Source organism: Ranitomeya imitator, chromosome 2 (assembly GCF_032444005.1).
Source record: "Ranitomeya imitator isolate aRanImi1 chromosome 2, aRanImi1.pri, whole genome shotgun sequence".
In the NCBI taxonomy this organism is placed as follows: domain Eukaryota; kingdom Metazoa; phylum Chordata; class Amphibia; order Anura; family Dendrobatidae; genus Ranitomeya; species Ranitomeya imitator.
This window is the reverse complement of record NC_091283.1, coordinates 580,338,377-580,361,428: the sequence shown is the minus strand read 5'-3', so window position 1 is coordinate 580,361,428 and position 23,052 is coordinate 580,338,377.

Genomic DNA, 23,052 nt, shown 5'->3' with positions numbered 1-23,052 from the left:
ACCACTGACGCCAGTCCTCATGGATGGGGCGCTCATATGGGAAATGATTTTTGCCAAGGGTTATGGGACACGGAAGAATGCCACAACTCATCTAATCTGAAAGAACTAAATGCAGTAAGATACGCCTTATGTCATTTTCTCCCACAGCTGCGGGGAAAAGACGTCCGAATCCTTTCCGACAACACCACCACAGTGGCTTATATAAACAGACAAGGAGGTACTCAATCAGAGACTCTGATGTCTTCCGCTGGGAAAATTCTGGATTTGGCAGAAAAACATCTATTATCCCTCACTGCAGTTCACATAAAGGGGAAAAACAACCAGCAGGCAGACTTCTTAAGTCGACATACCCTAAGGCAGGGAGAGTGGTGTTTAAACCATCATATCTTCCAACAGATAGTATCCCTATGGGGTTGTCCGCAAATCGACCTCTTCGCCACGAGAAAAAACAGGCAAGTCCAGAAATTTGCATCCCTATCGTTAGCAGATCATCCGGACATTCTAGACGCTCTCCAAACCCCTTGGCAATACAGTCTAGCGTACGCCTTCCCTCCGATAATATTGTTACCACAGGTTATTCGGAAGATCAGGGAGGATGGAGCGAGAGTTGTACTAATAGCACCATTCTGGCCCAAAAGGCCATGGTTCTCATGCCTACAAGCCATGTCGGTTTCGGACCCTTGGGTCCTCCCCTCGACACCCAACCTTCTCTTCCAGGGTCCGTTTCTCCACCCCCAGGTGGACAATCTCCATCTGACGGCCTGGAATTTGAGAGGCAGATGCTAAAATTAAGGGGATTTTCCGAGAGACTAATTGACACACTCCTCCAAAGTAGAAAACGTTCTACCACAAAAATTTATACAAAAATCTGGAAAAAATTCCTACAGTTCCATAAATCTCCCAACACATCAGAAATTCCAGTACAATCTATATTGGAATTCCTTCAAAAAGGGAGGGAACTACGTTTAGCTGTAAATACGTTAAAAGTTCACGTATCAGCACTGGGAGCCCTCTATGGCCATAATATTGCAGGAAATAGATGGGTATCCCGATTTATCACGGCTTGTGAAAGGATAAATCCTGTTAATATACCTAGAATTCCACCCTGGGATCTAAATTTAGTTTTACAAGCCCTAACAGACTCTCCATTTGAACCAATAGATTCAGTATCCATTAAATATTTATCACTTAAAACCGTCCTCTTGGTAGCACTGACTTCAGCTAGGAGAATCAGTGACATCCAAGCTCTTTCTATAGATCCACCTTTCCTGCTAACTTTTCAGGATAAGTTGATTCTTAAATTAGACCCTTCCTATCTTCCCAAGGTAGCGAAGAAATTCCATAGGTCACAAGAAATAGTCCTACCCACCTTTTTCAGTAACCCTTCCACTCCTGAGGAATGTAAATATCACACTCTAGATGTTAAAAGAGTAGTTTTAAAATACATTGAAAGGACCAGTAGCTGGCGACAGTGTAGGGCTCTGTTTATATCCTTTCAGGGTCACAAGAAGGGTCATGCAGTCACAAAAAGCACCTTATCACGGTGGATCAGGGAGTCTATCACACTGGCTTACTCCGCGAGGAAAGAAAACCCTCCGGAAGGCATAACGGCACACTCTACCAGAGCTATGGCATCCTCCTGGGCCGAAAGAGGAGACGTCCCAATAGAAACCATATGTAAGGCGGCAACTTGGTCAGATCCTTCTACTTTCTATAACCACTATAGGCTTGACCTATCGTCAACTTCTGACCTAGACTTTGGCAGGACTGTCCTCAGTACGGTGGTCCCCCCCTAGGTGATGGTCTCTGAAAGATCTCCTGTAGGGTGCTGTCGTGGCGAGGGGTAAAAAGCCGGATTACTCACCGGTAATACTCTTTTACTGAGTCCACGACAGCACCCTATTACATCCCTCCCTAGGTTAATATAGTATATACTAATAAAGTAAAAAGTTCCTCTTACTAAATATAGTGCAAATAAGTTTAAACTTAAATAATGATATTTCTCTGATCGCCCATGACGGCACCACGGAGAGAGGGGATCCGCCCACCAAGGACAGGAAACCTACGGATAAAAAGGCGGTACCACTCTCCTGCATCAGTTGGTTTCCTGTCCTTGATGGGAGACCTACGGACTTACCAGTCGTCGTTGGAATTCCGGGGCCAACCAGTCCGATTCAGGCAGCTGGGGTCCCTCTGCCTCGGCTAGGGTGGTGACCCGAAGCGCCACTGCTGGGAGCCAGTGAGCCGACAGGGTGTGCGGGGGAGGTGACAAGGAGTTCGCGGTCACCTCCCCAGGTAAGATGCAGCAGCGGCAACATCCAGGGGGGTCCCTCTGTGGTTGCGGGAGGTGCAGCGCGACCCTCACTAAAACAAGCGTAAGTCTGCACGCTGCACCGCCACCGGGCGTGCAGAGAAAGCGCTACAGGGTCTGCATAGGACCGGGGGCGCCGGTCAGCAGCGCCATTCTGCTTCCCGTCGGGCTGGTCTCACGGTGCGCCGGTATGCGCCGGGCGCTTCATGCATGTTTCCCCTGGCCGGCGGGCCTTCCGGCCGGGCGCTTGGTGCGCTTTGCGCAGGCGCCGGCATGTCTTCCGGCCGGGCGCCTGGTGCGCTCTGCGCAGGCGCCGGCGGGACTTCCGGCCGGGCGCTTGGTGCGCTTTGCGCAGGCGCCGGCGTGTCTTCTGGCCGGGCGCCTGGTGCGCTCTGCGCAGGCGCCGGCGGGACTTCCGGCACCGGCGGGGTTCCGGCTTGGCGCGGTCTGCGCAGGCGCCGGTGGGTCGGCTATTAGAGCGTTCTTGGCACCACGGAGATTAATGCGCAGGCGCCGGCGTTTGGCGGTCGCTACTGCGCAGGTGCGGGGAGCGGCGTGAGGATTCAAATAGCAGAATCCATATCCTCCCAGTGGCTCTGCAGTAATAAGCAGGAGCCTCAAGAGAAAGGAGCGCCAGCTAAGCTCGAGGCAGCATCCGCAGACCAGCAGCAGTATGAGCGACCCGGCATCACCTTTGCCCGAATCACCTCCACCTGCAGCATCGCCACAGCAGCAGCAGCAAAAAAGGCGACAGCAGAAAGGGCACCAGGACACCAGCAAGGAACGCCAAAGGTCTCAACACAGTAAGGAGTCCAGTACGGCGTCGGGGAGAAAGCCAGAGGCAGAGAACCCCCAACCGGTATTTATGGGTCCTGGAGGTGGTAAGTGGATCTTCGTGAATGTCAGAGACAGTAAGAGTGTTATTTGTCTCTTTTTATGGGAGGAAAAGCGTAGCTAAAACTAAGCACAAAAGTTGCGCCATCTGTAGAGAGGATCTTCCACCTACATGGGATAAGAGACTATGCAATACTTGCATTCAGCAGACTGTATCTGAAAACCTTCCAGGGTTTGGAACAGATCTTAAAAGCCTAATTAAGGAGCAAGTAGAGGACACCTTTAGGTCACTAAAAAGTGGAAAAAAAAGGAGAAAGACCAAACACAGGTCCCCATCTCCAGTCTCAAAATCCGAAAGTGATAGTGAGAGTTCAATGTCATCAGTCTCCTCCGATTCATCTGCATCATCTACTTCTTCCTCAGGGGGACATAACTGTTTCCCTCTAGAGGATACTGATGGCCTCATAAAGGCGGTGAGAAGTACCATGGGGCTGGTAGACTCCCATCCTAAAAAAAACAGTACAAGACATCATGTTCGGGGGCCTAGAACAGAAAAAGAGAAGAGCTTTTCCGCTTAATGAAGCAATCGCGGCCTTGATTAAGAAGGAATGGAAGAAGTCCATGAGGAAGACTCTCTTAACGCCAAAAAGGAAATACCCCTTTGAGGAGGAATCGTGCTCCTTTTGGGAGAAGGCCCCCAAATTAGATGTAGCAATTGCTAAAGCCTCAAAGAAATTCGCCCTCCCGTTTGAGGACATGGGGGTTCTAAAAGACCCCATGGACAAGAAGGCAGATGCCTTTCTCAAGGGGTCCTGGGAGGCCGCAGGAGGAGGCTTGAAGCCGGCAGTTGCAGCAGCATGCACTTCACGCTCGCTGATGATCTGGCTGAACCAACTAGAGAGTCAATTAAAGGGGAAAACTTCCCGGGACTCAATTCTGAACACGTTACCCGTAATGAGAGGGGCCGCGGCTTTCCTAGCTGACGCCTCGGCCGACTCCATCAGGCTGTTTGCCAGAGCAGCAGCGTTTGCTAATGCGGCCAGGCGCGCCCTCTGGCTTAAGAATTGGCCAGGTGACCTGCAGACGAAAACGAAACTGTGTACCATCCCTTGCGAAGGAGAGTTTCTGTTCGGGTCGACTCTAGATGACATCCTGGAGAAAGCAGGGGACAAGAAAAAGTCCTTCCCCTCTCTGGGTCTCCCCTCTTATAGGAAGCCCTTTCGGAACAAGAGGTTTTTCCGTAAGAACCCAGGGAGAGGCCAGGGGAAGTGGGAAGATAAGAAGAACAAGAATAAAGGATTTATCTTCAACAAAAACCTCAATGACAGCAAGAAACCTCCACAATGAAGGTTCGCCCCAGGTGGGAGGGAGATTATCTCTTTCTCCCAGCCTGGGAAAAGATTACCTCCAGTCAATGGATCTTAAACATCATAAAATCAGGACTGAGATTAACATTCCAGAGGTACCCTCGTCCCTCTTTCAGGATAACATCTACAAGATCCTCGGCAGAAGAGCAGTTAACACTAGAGAACGAGATTGTGGGGTTAGTAAAAAAAGGAGTACTCCTGGAAGTTCCCCCTCAAGAAAGAGGGCAAGGGTACTATTCCCCTCTGTTCCTGAGAAAGAAACCGGACGGTTCCTTCAGGACTATTATCAATTTGAGGAACCTAAACAATTACCTAGAGGTTCAGGCATTCAAGATGGAAACGATAAAATCATCAATCAAAATGCGGTTTCATCACCAAAGATTCCTCAGAATGGCAATCCACATCAAGGGAATCCTAAGCCACTTCCAGTTCACAGCCCTACCATTTGGCCTAGCAATAGCTCCAAGGGTCTTTACAAAGTTGGTCGCGGAGGTAATGGCTCACCTCAGGGAAGAAAACACCCTGATCGTACCATATCTGGACGATTTTCTGGTGATAGGCTCCTCCCCGCAACATTGCAAGAATCAGCTAGATTTAGTGATTCATTCTCTAAAAGACCTGGGCTGGCTAATAAACCTAGAGAAATCCAGATTGGTGCCTTCTCAGGTTCAGGAGTACCTAGGTCTCACTCTAGACTCCAGGAAAATGGAATGCCGGCTCCCAGAGAGCAAAATACAAAAGATAATGAGCTTAACGTTAAGCGTACAATCTCTCCCCTCTATAACTCTCCGTCAGGGCATGTCCCTGTTAGGCTCTATGACCTCTTGCATTCCTGCGGTCCAGTGGGCCCAACTACACTCAAGAGATCTCCAATGGCAGCTACTTTCAGAGCAAATCCTCCTAGGAGAGCATTTAGACGGGCGGTTAACATTATCTCCTCGCACCAATCACTCTGATTTGGTGGACATTGCAGGAAAATCTTTCCCAGGGAGTTCCATGGGTAATCCCGATATCAAAGGTCCTAACCACGGACGCAAGCCCCTCAGGGTGGGGAGCTCATCTGGGCGACTTGGTAGCTCAGGGCATTTGGTCTCCTTCCCTTGCAAACAATTCCTCCAATATGAAGGAACTCCTGGCTGTAAAATTTGCCCTTCAGGAATTCTCGGTAGTCCTTCAATCTCACCATGTAAGGGTGATGTCGGACAATCGGGTGGTAGTGTCCTACATAAACCATCAGGGGGGTACCCGTTCCAAAAGCCTAATGGAAGTGACCAACTCGATCCTTCAATTAGCCGAGAGCAACTTTCTATCCCTGACAAGCCTACACATAAAGGGGGTAGACAATTACAAGGCAGACTTCCTCAGTCGATCCAGCCTAAAACAGGGGGAATGGGAACTAAATCCAGAGATATTTACCCAGATCACACAAAAATGGGGTGTTCCCAAAATAGATCTCTTCGCGAGCCATTTAAACAAAAAAGTAGCCTCCTTTTGCTCCCTATCTCCCCTGGGGAACCCGGTAGCCGTGGACGTGTTCCTGATTCCTTGGGGTCACCATCTGGTCTATGCCTTTCCTCCCCTCATTCTGATTCCAGCAGTGCTGAGGAAGATTCGGGAGGACGGGGCGCTGGTCATTCTTATTGCCCCGTTCTGGCCGAAGAGACCTTGGTTCTCATGGATGAGGAAAATGTCAATATCCGACCCTTGGGTATTACCAGACCTCCAGGATCTGTTGTCACAGGGCCCAATCTGTCATCCACAAGTAAAGAACTTGCACTTGACAGCCTGGCTCTTGAGAGGAAAATATTAGAAAGCAGAGGGTTTTCTTCTAGGTTAATCTCAACTCTGTTAAAAAGTAGGAAGCCGGTTACAACAAAACAGTACGGCAAAATATGGAAAAAGTTTGTCCTTTTCAGGTGCAAAAATAGGGAAAGAGATTCCCATCAATTCCATATTAGAGTTCCTACAAAACGGGTTGGATATGGGTTTAGCCACCAGTACCCTAAAAGTTCACGTGGCAGCATTAGGAGCCCTATTTAATTTTGACCTTGCTTCAAATAGGTGGGTCTCTAGATTCATTAGGGCAGCAGGAAGATCAAGGCCTCTGCCAGTAAAAGTGGTTCCTCAATGGGACTTAAACTTGGTCCTTAAAGCCCTGACCAGTCCTCCATTCGAACCATTACATGAATCTACAATAAAAATGCTATCCCTCAAAACAGCTCTATTAGTCGCCCTCACTTCTGCCCGTAGGGTCAGCGACTTACAGGCTCTTTCAGCCAACCCTCCTCACACACAATTTCTAGAGGACAGGGTTGTCCTAAAAACAGACCCAGCATATCTCCCGAAAGTGGCTTCAAAATTTCACAGGTCTCAAGAGATATCTCTCCCCTCCTTCTGTCCTAACCCTAAGGACAAGGAGGAACAAACACTACATACACTAGATGTAAGAAGATGTCTCTTACACTACCTAGAAGTCACTAGAGCGAGTAGGGAGGATTCCTCTCTTTGTGTGTTTCCAGGGTCCCCGGAAGGGGAAAAAAGCATCTAAAGCCACCATAGCAAGATGGATCACAGACGCCATCAGTCTATCATATTCAGCAAGTGGGATGTCCGTTCCCGGGGAGGTTAAGGCTCACTCAACGAGGGCAGTAGCAACTTCCTGGGCGGAGAAGGCCGGAGCTTCCATAGACCAGATATGTAGAGCTGCTACCTGGTCCTCACCATCCACATTCTATAGGCACTATAGATTGGACCTAATCTCCTCTTCAGACCTTACTTTTGGTAAAAGGGTTCTGGAGGCGGTGGTCCCTCCCTGAATGTACTATCTATGCAATTCTCTCCGTGGTGCCGTCATGGGCGATCAGAGAAAAATATAGTTCTTACCGATAACGGTATTTCTCTGAGCCCATGACGGCACCCGTACATTCCCTCCCTTCACTTATGGGTGCACACATTGAAATAGTGCCATAGTCCTTTTATAGTTTAAAGTCATGCGGTATCTTGTTATGCTAAACAGTTAAAATTTTTTTACAAATGTCTTAGTAGTCTCCCATCGTTATCTATGTAAACAAACTGATGCAGGAGAGTGGTACCGCCTTTTTATCCGTAGGTTTCCTGTCCTTGGTGGGCGGATCCCCTCTCTCCGTGGTGCCGTCATGGGCTCATAGAAATACCGTTATCGGTAAGAACTATATTTTTTTGCCTAATACTGGCGGTCCTCCGGGTACTCTGAAATCAAAACTGAGGAGGAAAGGCGGACCGCCCCCTTTTATCTTTCTGTAGGTTTCCTGTTCCTGTGGGGCGGATCCCTCTCTCTCCTGTAGGGTGCTGTCATGGACTCACTAAAAGAGTATTACCGGTGAGTAATCCGGCTTATTCTGGCCGTGTCTTTATTTACTATGCAACTATAGGATTAGTAATTGATGGGTGTCTTATAGGCGCTTCCATTACTAACCTGTGGGCTTGATGTCACCTGACAATACAAAGTTGACATCAACCCCACAAATATGAACCCTACTTGCCACTGCTACAGGGCAAGTGGGAAGAGCGAGGCTAAGTGCCAGAATTGGCACATCTATAAGATGCGCCATTTCTAAGGTGGCTGAGAGCTGACGTTTTTAGCCTAGGGGGATACCAATATCCATGACCCCTTCCCAGGCTATTAATATCAGCCCGCAGCTGTCTGCCTTGCCTTTACTGGTTTGATTTCATAGGGGGACCTATTTTCTTGGGTCCCCTGTAAACTAGCCAGTAAAGGCTAAAGCAAACACCTGCGAGCTGATATTAATAGCCTGGGAACCTTTTGGCTATTGGCTCCTTCCCAGAATATTAACATCTGCCCTCAGCTGTCAGCTTTCCTTCTTCTGGTTATTAAAATTATGCGGGAGCCCACGCAATTTTTTTTTTTCTACCTTTTCTTTTTTTTTTTTTTTTTTTTAAATACATTGCATTTCACGCAGATTTCTGACAGTTGCTTTACAGCATATGTAGGTTATTTGTTAATGCTCCTACATAGGCTGGGGTGTGTGTCTTTAATATTAACGAGGGTATCTGGCTGAAGTGGTTGAACAAGGAAATTACATCACTATTTTTTTTTTTTTTTAAACTTCTTCAGCTCTATGAAAAAAAAATGCATAAACGTGTGTATTTCCAGCTGTGTTCTTCTGCCAAGAGATGCAGACATTTCTGCAAGCAAATAAGCAACGCTCGCACATAGCCTTAATGTAAAACCTGGATACCAAGATTCCTTAAGTATTCGCATACCGATTTTAGTCTGCTCTAGATTTTCTGGATCAGTTGGCACCATGACGTGCTCTAGTGTTTTGTCCGACTTGTTACTTGCATGATCTGCTTGTCTGACACACATTTGAGAGATTTGCACTTGTGCAGGATATCGATCCCTACGCCTGTATTAGAGGAGAGGCTTTTTGGACTCTTTGATTAGGTTAGTAATGGTCTCTCCCCTGTGTACACAGCTAGAATATCCCAATTAGCGTAATGCTTGGATTGAAGATGGAATCTCCTGGGATGCGTTTAATGACAGTCTTTGAAATTAAAGTGTCTTCTTTCAGCTTCTGAACGTTGCAAATGGATTTAATCGCCAAAAAAAAAATTGCATTACTTTATTATTAGTAAAGGCCAGGAGCTGCGCTTACTGAAGCCCTGTAATGTTCATCAAAGGCTGGGGTCACACTACCGTAGAATACGGCCAAGTGCTATGTAAGAAAACATCGCATAGCACTCGGCCCAGTGTTAATCTATGAGGCAACTTACATCAGCTTTTTTTTTTTTTTTTAATTGGCTGTGAACTCCCAGGACCTGTCTAATGGCACCACAAGCAGGAGAACTTTCTCACTCTCATGGTGCCATTAGACAGGGAATAGGAGTTCAGAGAGACACTGAGCAGCATGTGCTCGATGACAAGCTGTGTGGTCGCATCATACAACCATGCAGCCTGCCCTCTAGATGTAGCAGAGCTAGACCAATTTGTCCCACAATCGATTATCATCTCTGCAGAAAGGTGAGGAATATTGTTGTGCTTTGTTTTGTTTTGTTTTTTTTCTTTTAACTCTTGCAGAAGAAAATGGCATTGGTGGAATTGGCGAGGTCGTAAGTATGGTTTAATTAACATTCATTAACCCCTTTACCCCCAAGGGTGGTTTGCACGTCAATGACCAGGCCAATTTTTACAATTCTGACCACTGTCCCTTTATGAGGTTATAACTCTGGAACGCTTCAACGGATCCTGGTGATTCTGACATTTTCTCGTGACATATTGTACTTCATGATAGTGGTAAAATTTCTTTGATAGTACCTGCGTTTATTTGTGAAAAAAACGGAAATTTGGCGAAAATTTTGAAAATTTCGCAATTTTCAAACTTTGAATTTTTATGCAATTAAATCACAGAGATATGTCACACAAAATACTTAATAAGTAACATTTCCCACATGTCTCCTTTACATCAGCATAATTTTGGAACCAATTTTTTTTTTGTTAGGGAGTTATAAGGGTTAAAAGTTGACCAGCAATTTCTCATTTTTACAACACCATTTTTTTTTAGGGACCACGTCTCATTTGAAGTCATTTTGAGGGGTCTATATGATAGAAAATGCCCAAGTGTGACACCATTCTAAAAACTGCACCCCTCAAGGTGCTCAAAACCACATTCAAGAAGTTTATTAACCCTTCAGGTGTTTAATAGGAATTTTTGGAATGTTTAAATAAAAATGAACATTTAACTTTTTTACACAAAAAATTTACTTCAGCTCCAATTTGTTTTATTTTACCAAGGGTAACAGGAGAAATTGGACCCAAAAAGTTGTTGTCCAATTTGTCCTGAGTACGCTGATACCCCATATGTGGCAGTAAACCACTGTTTGGGCGCATGGGAGAGCTCGGAAGGGAAGGAGCGCTATTTGACTTTTCAATGCAAAATTGACAGGAATTGAGATGGGACGCCATGTTGCGTTTGGAGAGCCACTCATGTGCCTAAACATTGAAACCCCCCACAAGTGACACCATTTTGGAAAGTAGACCCCCTAAGGAACTTATCTAGAGGTGTGGTGAGCACTTTGACCCACCAAGTGCTTCACAGAAGTTTATAATGCAGAACCGTAAAAATAAAAAATCATATTTTTTCACAAAAATTATATTTTTGCCCCCAATTTTTTATTTTTCCAAGGGTAAGAGAAGAAATTGGACCTCAAAAGTTGTTGTCCAATTTGTCCCGAGTACGCTGATACCCCATATGTGGCAGTAAACCACTGTTTGGGCGCATGGGAGAGCTCGGAAGGGAAGGAGCGCCGTTTGACTTTTCAATGCAAAATTGACAGGAATTGAGATGGGACGCCATGTTGCGTTTGGAGAGCCACTGATGTGCCTAAACATTGAAACCCCCCACAAGTGACACCATTTTGGAAAGTAGACCCCCTACGGAACTTATCTGGATGCGTGGTGAGCACTTTGACCCACCAAGGGCTTCACAGAAGTTTATAATGCAGAGCCATAAAAATAAAACAAAATTTTTTTCCCACAAAAATTATTTTTTAGCCCCCAGTTTTGTATTTTCCCTAGGGTAACAGGAGAAATTGGACCCCAAAAGTTGTTGTCCAATTTGTCCTGAGTACGCTGATACCCCATATGTGGGGGGGAACCACCGTTTGGGCGCATGGGAGGGCTCGGAAGGGAAGGAGCGCCATTTGGAATGCAGACTTAGATGGAATGGTCTGCAGGCGTCACATTGCGTTTGCAGAGCCCCTAATGTACCTAAACAGTAGAAACCCCCCACAAGTGACACCATTTTGGAAAGTAGACCCCCTAAGGAACTCATCTTGATGTGTTGTGAGAGCTTTGAACCCCCAAGTATTTCACTACAGTTTATAACGCAGAGCCATGCAAATAAAAAATATTTTTTTTTCCACAAAAATTATATTTTAGCCCCCAGTTTTGTATTTTTCCAAGGTTAGCAGGAGAAATTGGACCCTAAATGTTGTTGTCCAATTTGTCCTGAGTACGCTGATACCCGATATGTGGGGGGGAACCACCGTTTGGGCGCATGGGAGGGCTCGGAAGGGAAGGAGCATCATTTGGAATGCAGACTTAGATGGATTGGTCTGCAGGCGTCACATTGCGTTTGCAGAGCCCCTAATGTACCTAAACAGTAGAAACCCCCCACAAGTGACCCCATATTGGAAAATAGACCCCTCAATGAACTTTATCTAGATGTGTTGTGAGAACTTTGAACCCCCAAGTGTTTCACTACAGTTTATAACGCAGAGCCGTGAAAATAAAAAATCTTTTTGTTTTCCCACAAAAATTATTTTTTAGCCCCCAGTTTTGTATTTTCCCAAGGGTAACAGGAGAAATTGGTCTACAAAAGTTGTTGTCCAATTTGTCCGGAGTACGCTGATACCCCATATGTTGGGGTAAACCCCTGTTTGGGCACACAGGAGAGCTCGGAAGGGAAGGAGCACTGTTTTACTTTTTCAACGCAGAGTTGGCTGGAATTGAGATCGGACGCCATGTCGTGTTTGGAGAGCCCCTGATGTGCCGAAACAGTGGAAACCGCCCAATTATAACTGAAACCCTAATCTAAACACACCCCTAACCCTAATTCCAACGGTAACCCTAACCACACCTCTAACCCTGACACACCCCTAACCCTAATCCCAACCCTATTCCCAACTGTAAATGTAATCTAAACCCTAACCCTAACTTTAGCTCCAATCCTAACCCTAACCCTAGCCCTAACCCTAGCCCTAACCCTAACCCTAGCCCTAGCCCTAACCCTAGCCCTAACCCTAGCCCTAATGGGAAAATGGAAATAAATACATTTTTTTTTATTTTTCCCTAACTAAGGGGGTGATGAAGGGGGGTTTGATTTACTTTTATAGCGAGTTTTTTAGCGGATTTTTATGATTGGCAGCCGTCACACACTGAAAGACCCTTTTTATTGCAAAAAATATTTTTTGCAATACCACATTTTGAGAGCTATAATTTTTCCATATTTTGGTCCACAGAGTCATGTGAGGTCTTGTTTTTTGCGGGACGAGTTGACGTTTTTATTGAAAACATTTTTGGGCACGTGACATTTTTTGATCGCTTTTTATTCCGATTTTTGTGAGGAAGAATGACCAAAAGCCAGCTATTCATGAATTTCTATTGGGGGAGGCGTTTATACCGTTCCGAGTTTGGTAAAATTGATAAATCAGTTTTATTCTTCGGGTCAGTACGATTACAGCGATACCTCATTTATATCATTTTTTTATGGTTTGGCGATTTTATACGATAAAAACTATTTTACAGAAAAAATAATTATTTTTGCATCGCTTTATTCTCAGGACTATAACTTTTTTATTTTTTTGCTGATGATGCTGTATGGCGGCTCTTTTTTTGCGGGACAATATGACGCTTTCAGCGGTACCATGGTTATTTATATCTGTCCTTTTGATCGCGTGTTATTCCACTTTTTGTTCAGCGGTATGATAATAAAGCGTTTGTTTTTTGCCTCGTTTTTTTTTTTTTTCTCTTACGGTGTTTACTGAAGGGGTTAACTAGTGGGACAGTTTTATAGGTCGGGTCGTTACGGACGCGGCGATACTAAATATGTGTACTTTTATTGGTTTTTTTTTTTTTTTCTGCTCTGAGCAGGCTCTGTGAAGCCTCTGTGAAGCCACCTCCCTCCCTGCAGGACCCGGATCCGCGGCCATCTTGGATCCGGGGCTGGAGGGAGCAGGGAGGGAGGTGAGACCCTCGCAGCAACGCGATCACATCGCGTTGCTGCGGGGGGCTCAGGGAAGCCCGCAGGGAGCCCCCTCCCTGCGCGGTGCTTCCCTGCACCGCCGGCACATCGCGATCATCTTTGATCGCGGTGTGCCAGGGGTTAATGTGCCGGGGGCGGTCCGTGACCGCTCCTGGCACATAGTGCCGGATGTCAGCTGCGATAAGCAGCTGACACCCGGCCGCGCTCCCCCCGTGAGCGCGGCCGATCGGCTATGACGTACTATTCCGTCCAGGGTCAGATAAGCCCAGGGCACCTCGACGGGATAGTACGTCTAAGGTCACAGAGGGGTTAAAGGAGTCTGTGTCATTCTTTCAATTAAATTATTTTTGTAGGTGTCTTTTTATACAGCATGACTATGGGGTTAGTTAGGGGGTGTCTTATTGATTCCTCTCCGTTATTAACCCCTGAGCTTGATGTCACCTGACAATACAAATGTGACATCAACCCCCCCGCAACTATCACCCCAATTGCCACTGCTACAGGGCAAGTGGGGAGAGCGGGGCTAAGTGCCAGAATTGGCACATCTTAGAGATGAGCCTTTTCTGGGGAGGCTGAGAGCTGTTTTTAGCCTGGAGGGCAGTATCCATGGCCCCTGCCTAGGCTATTAGTATCAGCCCGCAGCTGTTTGCATAGCCTTTGCTGGTTATTTAATTATAGGGGGACCCTACTTCATTTTCTTTTTTTTTTGAGAAGGGGTCCCATTTTAATAGCCATTAAAGGCTAAATATACAACTGTGAGCGGATAGTAATAACCTGGGAAGCTCCATGGGTATTGCCCCCTTCCCAGGCTATAAACTTCGTCTCCCTCTGCTGGTTAAGAAAATTACACCGGAGTCCACTGGTTTGTTTGTGTTTTTTTTCCCAGAAAAAACTTGTATTAAATACATGTATAGTAAGCGGTACACTGTACTAATTGTATTTGTCACTGACCTCTATATATCTACCTATATATGTATTTACTGTATGTAATCCATCTATTCTTTCCTGTTGGCTCCTGCTGTGATGTTGCAGTAAGCGGCTGCTGAATTGCCAGGTTTCTATCTAGAAGAATATTTTTCCATCATACATGACGGCACCACGAGAGAGGGGATCCGCCCTTCAAGGACAGAAAACCTTAAAGAAGATAAAAGGGCGGCTCCTCTCTCCACATCAGTTGGTTTCCTGTCCTTGATGGGGAACCCTCAAGATGGAAGACTTCTGAAGACAGAAGAGGATGCCTGGGTCGGAAGGTTTTGGGCAGGCACTAGCCTGCTGCTTCAGTCACCTCGGGGGCCATGTAGTCACGATAAGTGACCAGCAGAGGCTGGACTGCAGCAATCATGGGGCGTGCGCAGGATCAACCAGGTAATCAATCAGTCAATAAAATCAGCATACCAGGTGCGCGCACACAGACTGAAGCGCTAAGCGGCCAGTATAGGCAGGATCAACCAGGAGATCTATTAAAAAAAAGAAAATGAGGCTATTTAAAGGAATCAGAAGTGCTTCCCTGTGTCACTAACCAGTCCAGGTTGATTGACTGCTCTTGTTACGTGATAGTTTGTAAGATGCAGAGTTTTTTGCCGGAACATTTACTGCCACAGCAAAAGGTGCAGGAGAGATGGTCTCGCTCAAGTGAGAAGAGCCAGATATGCCATGGCAGCAGTAGAAGCGGCTCGGAAAGCGTACGGACGGATCGCCATACCAGTCCAAGAGAAGATGACAGCCGGGTGTAGTAGTATCAAAAAGATTTATTGTGCCATGGAACAGCGACGTTTCGACCAGAACGCTGGTCTTTTTCAAGCATACACAAAAATACAAAATGCCGGCTTATATGGTGTGGATACCACGCAGGGCACCAATCACCAACCAGCCACTAATTACTCATAAAAGTGTAACATATAACACAGATCAGACAAATACAAAATCCATATAAATAGACATAGAAACATCCACAGCATAGATCATTATGAAAACATTACAGAATAAATATAATGCAACAATAATGCAATGTTTATCTTCCGTCGAGCCAATCACATTCCAGCACTGTCGCATCCATGGTTACAGACCACCAATGTCACTGCTCCTATTGCGATCCTCATATCCAATCCGGATCCTCCATGGAGTTGGCGCCGAAAGGCAAAAACAGCCTATCCCACTTCCATACACATCAGGAGATGACCTAAGCAACAAATCGGGCAACCACTTACATAGTGCGTCCATACCTGCATCATATACCTAGCGAACCACAGGGTCGCAAAATGCCCAGAAACCCCCTGGTGAGCGTGGCTGCACGTCACGGCACAAGAACACCCACATCACATGACCGCAGGATGGACCCGCCCAGTGATGTCGCGTCTGACACCAACCCAGAGTGGGAACCTCCACAGGCGTGCGCAGGCGCACCATCGCCGGGAACAGCCGCATCACATGACGCGACACGGGCCGGCCCAACGATGACGCGACTGCCACACCCCCGCAGCGTTGACCGCACATTAGGAGCGCAGGCGCGCCACCCCCGAATCACCCAAACCACTAAGTCACGACGTAGGTGTGTCAAGCGCGCAAGCGTACAGACCACTATCGGATCTGCGAAGCCACGACCCCAGTAGGTTGCCAAGGTGACCTGAAAAACACCAAAAGACTGTATGAATCCCATCCATACATCAAGGGATCAAGGAGCCCATATAGCTGGTAATAGTAAATCTAGCATATTATTCAAGGCAGAAGAATATGAAGAGGCAGTGAGGAGACAAATGGATAAGAGGCATATAAGCCATCCCATTATATAAATCTCAAGAATACCACACGGTATTTTCCAAAGGTCTCCAACCACTGCCACCTCAATCACCTATGTCAGGGAAAGTAAAGACAAGTGATGACATTTATACTAAAAACATAATGTATTAAAAACAAAACACTGATGAGAATACTATGTCGAAGAGGGGAATAGAATTATCTGGGGATACATACCTGCAGGTTAAAGTCCAAATTCGACCCCTGGGTTGTAATGTCCCCAATGTATAAATCCATCTCATTTCCTTCTTTCTGAGTAGTAATAATCTACCACCTCCCCATCTTAAGGCCGGAACACTATCAATTACCCTAAAACGTAGTTGATTAACCGAGTGTTTATTATCCACAAAGTGCTTCGGGATTGGCAAATCGGTGAGTCCTGTTCGAATCGTGCTTTTATGTTTACTGATTCGAGCCCGCACCTCCATTGTGGTCTCCCCCACATGTACCAATCCACACGGGCACGTAATCATGTAAACAACAAAGCTCGAGGAACAAGTGTAGCGTTCTTTGAAAAGGATCTTCTTACCCGTATGGGGATGATAAAAGAACTCCCCTTTAAGCATATTATTACAACTAGCACAACCCAGGCATGGAAAATTTCCATACCTGGGTGCGCTCAAAGTCGTCTGGATAGAAATTTTAGATGTCCCAATGTCTGATTTAACTAGACTATCACCCAAATTGCGTCCCCTTCTGTATGACATCATCGGATAATAATTAAACGCTGGTATCGATGGTAAACCACGTAGACCAAACCAATGTTTCTTTAAGATCCTGTCCACTTGATTACTGGCTGAGTTATAGGTCGACACAAATAGGATACGCTCACAGGAGCGTTTAAGAGAACTCGATTTACGGATTGATTCCCGTGACAGATTACGGGCTTTTTGGCTAAATCTGCCCAACTCTTTCTTTGGATAACCCCTGTTTGCAAATTTAAGGCACATCTCATCAAGCCTCCGGTCAACCACAGTGTCATCCAACACTATCCTCCGCACCCTCAGGAGTTGGCTCCATGGCAAGGAGTTAACCATTCTCCGTGGATGGTTGCTATCAAATAGCAACAGGCCATTTTTATCGGTTTCTTTTACAAAGATATCCATCTTTAATTTGTCACCCTCCTTGTACACAAGGGTATCCAAGAATTGAAGATGGGTAGTAGAATGTGTCAAAGTAAATTGTAATTCTACATACACCCCATTAAGATATTGATGAAACGCGTCCAGCTCCGTCAAAGTACCGTCCCAAATCAAAAAAAAATCGTCAATGTAGCGCCAGAGGTTGGAACCGTACACGTACCTGTCCTCGAATACCGCCATATAGATGTTGGCATAAGTGGGGGCCACATTGGACCCCATGGCGGTACCCCTCAACTGTAAAAAGAACTCATCCCAAAGAGGAAATAGTTCCTCCTGAGGATGAATTCCAACAGTGTAAGGACAAGTCGTGCACACTCTGGGGCCACGTCAGAGCCCGATAGCGCACATGACACTGCATCGAGTCCCTTATCATGCTCGATCGATGTGTATAAAGATACATTGAATGATGCAAGAACAGTGGACTCAGATACAGTAACATCATCAAGTTTGTTTAGAAAATCATTCGTATCACGAATGTATGATTTCGCTGATACAGCATAGGTACGTAATATCCGATCCAAGAAGATAGCAGTCTTATTAAATAAAGAGCCCCTCCCCGACACAATCGGTCTTCCGGGGGGGTTTAACAAATCCTTGTGAATTTTCGGTAACACGTATATTACCGGTATAACCGGTGTCTCAACAATCAAATATTCTGACAACTTGTGGTAAAACGAGTAGTAGGATTACATGATAGTTTCTCATAAACACAATTTATCCCAGTTGTCGCAAAATTTCTGCTCTATACTTTGCACTATCCATAACAACCATCGCCCCCCCTTGTCGGCTTGTTTAATAGTCAGCGAAGTATTATCCGCCAATGCCTTCAAAACTATTTTATCAGCCAACGTCATATTATGATTACCCGGAGGATTAAAAGTTCTCTTTAGTTTTTTTATGTCTCTCTGTACTAATTCAATATAGGATTCCACAAAGTGGTCCCTATTGGGTGGTTGAAAATCACTTTTGACATATAGCCCCACCTCCCGTAGAGAGAAACCCTGTGATGGTTCTTCTATGATCACAGTCCTATCACTACGTTTATCAGAGAAAAATGACGATAATCTCAACCTCCTAAAAAAGGCATGAAGATCAATCTCTAATGCAAACCAATCGGGGTTACTGGACGGACAAAATGACAGACCTTTAGATAGTACTTTAAGTTCAACTTAAAGTACTATCTAAAGGAACTGGGAAAAAAGAGGTTCCCCATCCCTGCTCTAAAGCATAGAGACTAGGGATGAGCGAATATACTCTGTACTCGAGATTTCCAGAGCACGCTCGGGTGTCCTCCGAGTATTTGTAAGTACTCGGAGATTTAGTTTTCAGTGCTGCAGCTGAATGATTCACAGCTACTAGCCACCATAAGTGCATGTGGGGGTTGCCTGGTTGCTAGGGAATCCCCACATACTTATGCTGGCTAACACATGTAAATCATTCAGCTGAGGCAATGAAAACTAATTCTCCGAGTACTTACAAATGCTCGGAGGACACCCGAGCGTGCTCGGGAAATCTCGAGTACCGAGTATGTTCGCTCATCACTAGTCTCTATGCTTTAGAGCAGGGATGGGGAACCTCTTTTTTCCCAGTTCCTGGGGACCGCAGTGCTCGGGCACTCATGTTTTGCCAGCCCTTTAGTTGCTCTTTACACAGCAAACATGGGCTCGTAGCATTCACTGCTGAACACTGTGGCCCATGCAATGAAGGCCTACATCCTGACACATACCAGTGCCAGCGCCAGGACGAACTTTGCGGGAGGTGTCAGCGTGCTCTGTGTTTCAATGCCACCGACAGCAGCCCCAGCATTTCAAGCTGTGATATATCCCAGCGTCTCATTGCTGATACATATGTTCTAGCGTCTCTCTGGTGTAAATTTATATGCCCTTGTGTCTCCCTGCTGTGATGTATATGCCCCAGTGTCTCCTATGTTGCATATGCGGCAGCGTCTCCTGCTGCTATGTATATGCCCCAGCATTTCCTGTGATGGCCCAGACTCTCCTACTGTGAATTATATGCCCCAGCGTCTCCTGCTGTGATGTATATGTTCCAGTGTCTCCTGTTATATATGTGCCCCATTGTTTCCTGTGTTGCCTGTCACGCTGGGTGAGGTAGAAGTAAGGTGCACAACAACAAGGAAAGGGAGGAGAAGCCCAAACACTAGGGAAGATGAGAGTGGAGACCCCCTAGGCAGATCTAGCAACACCATAAACATCCCTAAACAGACTGGCACAATTCTGGAAAAACAGCTGCGAATAGTATAATCTCTACCACCTAACGTCACATGCCTTAAACAAGAGAAGCAGCTCAAGCCATCACATTAGGTGTGAGTTAATTAAATGTTTGACTAAATATAGCAGGATCGTTTTCAAGTTAATATTTCACTATGAAGCTGGCTGGATCTGACAAGCCTCGGTGCTTTTGTATTTCTCCCATTCCAACGGCCTGGGAGTAAATTCAGTCTGGACCAGCAACGCAACCATGTCGCTGTCCGAACTGTCAATCTTCAGGAACACAAGGTGGCTGGGAGAGGTACAGAGAATGATCAGCATAATTAGACAGTTTTTATCAGATGGAGAACATATGGTCGTCTGCACCTTCCCTAAAGGTACCTTCACACTCAGCAACTTTACAACGAGAACGACAACGATCCGTGACGTTGCAGCGTCCTGGATAGCGATCTCGTTGTGTTTGACACGCAGCAGCGATCTGGATCCCGCTGTGCCATCGCTGGTCGGAGCTAGAAGTCCAGAACTTTATTTGGTCGTCAGGTCGGCGTGTATCGTCATGTTTGACAGCAAAAGCAACGATGCCAGCAATGTTTTTACATGGAGCTAACAACCAACGAGAACGATAAGTACGTCACTGGATCGCTCCTGCATCGTTCTGCTGTTGCTGTGTTTGACGTCTCTACAGCGACCTAAACAGCGACGCTGCAGCGATCGGCTCATTGTCTATATCGCTGCAGCGTCTCTGAGTGTGACGGTACCTTAAGGCCGGCTTCACACTCAGCGTATGAAAATACTGTCCGTATATTACGGCCGTAATACGCTGAAATGTCCCGAAAATAGTGGTCCGTAGCTCCTCCGTAGGCAGGGTGTGTCAGCGTTTTTTGCGCATGGCATCCTCCGTATTTAAACCGTATGGCATCCGTACTGCGTGGTTTTCTCGCAGGCTTGCAAAACCAACATACCGCTATAGAAATGATCCATGTGTCCCAAAAAGAAAAAAAAATATATATACTGTATATATATATATATATATGTCATTAGACACATATATGTATATATATTAATATTTTTTCCAGCGCTATACAGCTTGAAAGCCGGTAATTCAATTACCGGCTTTTTCTTTCTCCTTCCTAAAACCCGACATGATTTGAGACATGGTTTACATACAGTAAACCATGTCTTCTCTCCATTTTTTTTGCAGATTCCACACTACTAATGTCAGTAGAGTGTATCTGCAAAATTTGGCCGTTCTAGCTCTTAAAATAAAGGGTTAAATGGCGGAAAAAATTGGCGTGGGCTCCCGCGCAATTTTCTCCGCCAGAGTAGTAAAGCCAGTGACTGAGGGCAGATATTAATAGCCTGGAGAGGGTCCATGGTTATTGGCCCCCCCCTGGCTAAAAATATCTGCCCCCAGCCACCCCAGAAAAGGCACATCTGGAAGATGCGCCTATTCTGGCACTTGGCCACTCTCTTCCCATTCCCGTGTAGCGGTGGGATATGGGGTAATGAAGGGTTAATGCCACCTTGCTATTGTAAGGTGACATTAAGCCTAATTAATAATGGAGAGGCGTCAATTATGACACCTATCCATTATTTATCCAATTGTAGTAAAGGGTTAAATAAAACACAAACACATTATTTAAAATTATTTTAATGAAATAAAAACAATGGTTGTTGGAGTATTTTATTCTACGCCCAATCCAGTCACTGAAGACCCTCGTTCTGTGAAAGAAAAAACATAATAAACCAACAATATACTTACCCTCCGCAGATCTGTAACGTCCAACGATGTAAATCCTTCTGAAGGGGTTAAAACATTTTGCAGCAAGGAGCTTTGCTAATGCAATGATCTATATTCAATGATCTATATTTAGCTTCATTTGTGGTGAGGCGCCCTCTGCTGGATCGTGGGAACTTACCTAGAAAGCCTGGGAGCTTTGCATTGCATTAGCAAAGCTCCTTGCTGCAAAATGTTTTAACCCCTTCAGAAGGATTTACATCGTTGGACGTTACAGATCTGCGGAGGGTAAGTATATTGTTGGTTTATTATGTTTTTTCTTTCACAGAACGAGGGTCTTCAGTGACTGGATTGGGCGTAGAATAAAATACTCCAACAACCATTGTTTTTATTTCATTAAAATAATTTTAAAGAATGTGTTTGTGTTTTATTTAACCCTTTACTACAATTGGATTAATAATGGATAGGTGTCATAATTGACGCCTCTCCATTATTAATTAGGCTTAATGTCACCTTACAATAGCAAGGTGGCATTAACCCTTCATTACCCCATATCCCACCGCTACACGGGAATGAGAAGAGAGTGGCCAAGTGCCAGAATAGGCGCATCTTCCAGATGTGCCTTTTCTGGGGTGGCTGGGGGCAGATATTTTTAGCCAGGGGGGGGCCAATAACCATGGACCCTCTCCAGGCTATTAATATCTGCCCTCAGTCACTGGCTTTACTACTCTGGCGGAGAAAATTGCGCGGGAGCCCACGCCAATTTTTTCCGCCATTCAACCCTTTATTTTAAGAGCTAGAACGGCCAAATTTTGCAGATACACTCTACTGACATTAGTAGTGTGGAATCTGCAAAAAAAATGGAGAGAAGACATGGTTTACTGTATGTAAACCATGTCTCAAATCATGTCGGGTTTTAGGAAGGAGAAAGAAAAAGCCGGTAATTGAATTACCGGCTTTCAAGCTGTATAGCGCTGGAAAAAATATTAATATATATACATATATGTGTCTCACTGACATATATATATATATATATATATATATATATATATATATATATATATATATATATATATATATATATATATATATATACCTATTCTATGTGTACACATTTATTCTACCTATTCTACTGTAAGCTGTCAGTGTGATTTTACTGTACACCGCACTGAATTACCGGCTTTTCTCTCTAACAGCGCTGCGTATTTCTCGCAAGTCACACTGCTTGTCCGTGTGTAATCCGTATTTTTCACGCTTCCATAGACTTTCATTGGCGTATTTCTTGCGCAGTACGGTGACAAACGCAGCATGCTGCGATTTTGTACGGCCGTAGAAAGCCGTATAATACTGATCAGTAAAATACGGCAGATAGGAGCAGGGGCATAGAGAATAATTGTGCCGTATTTTTTGCGAGTTTTACGGACGTAGTTTCTGCGCTCTTACGTCCGTAAAACTCGCAAGTGTGAAGCCGGCCTAAGATGTGCAGATCTGTTACACCAATGAGTTCTACTGCATCTTTACTACAGAATTGTGCTGCTGTAGACGCCTTGGTTTCTGCCCCCTACCCAACTGTAGAAGAATTGTCGAGGTGACGGTGCACTGCCCAGGAAAAAATATACTAAGGTAATAATATTCGCTGAATTCCATAATTTGACAGATCACAAACCAGTTTTCTGCTCCAGCCAGGAGCCTTTGTCAGGTGATTACGTAATCATCTGACGAAGGCTCGTGTCCACCGCCAAAAACCGGTTTGTGATCTGTCAATTTGTGGACTTAAATAAAGGTAATAATATTCACTGAATATTGCACTACATTTTTATCCTAATTCTTCTATCCAATGTTAACAATCTCTGAGTGCATTCTCCCCTAATGCTGTC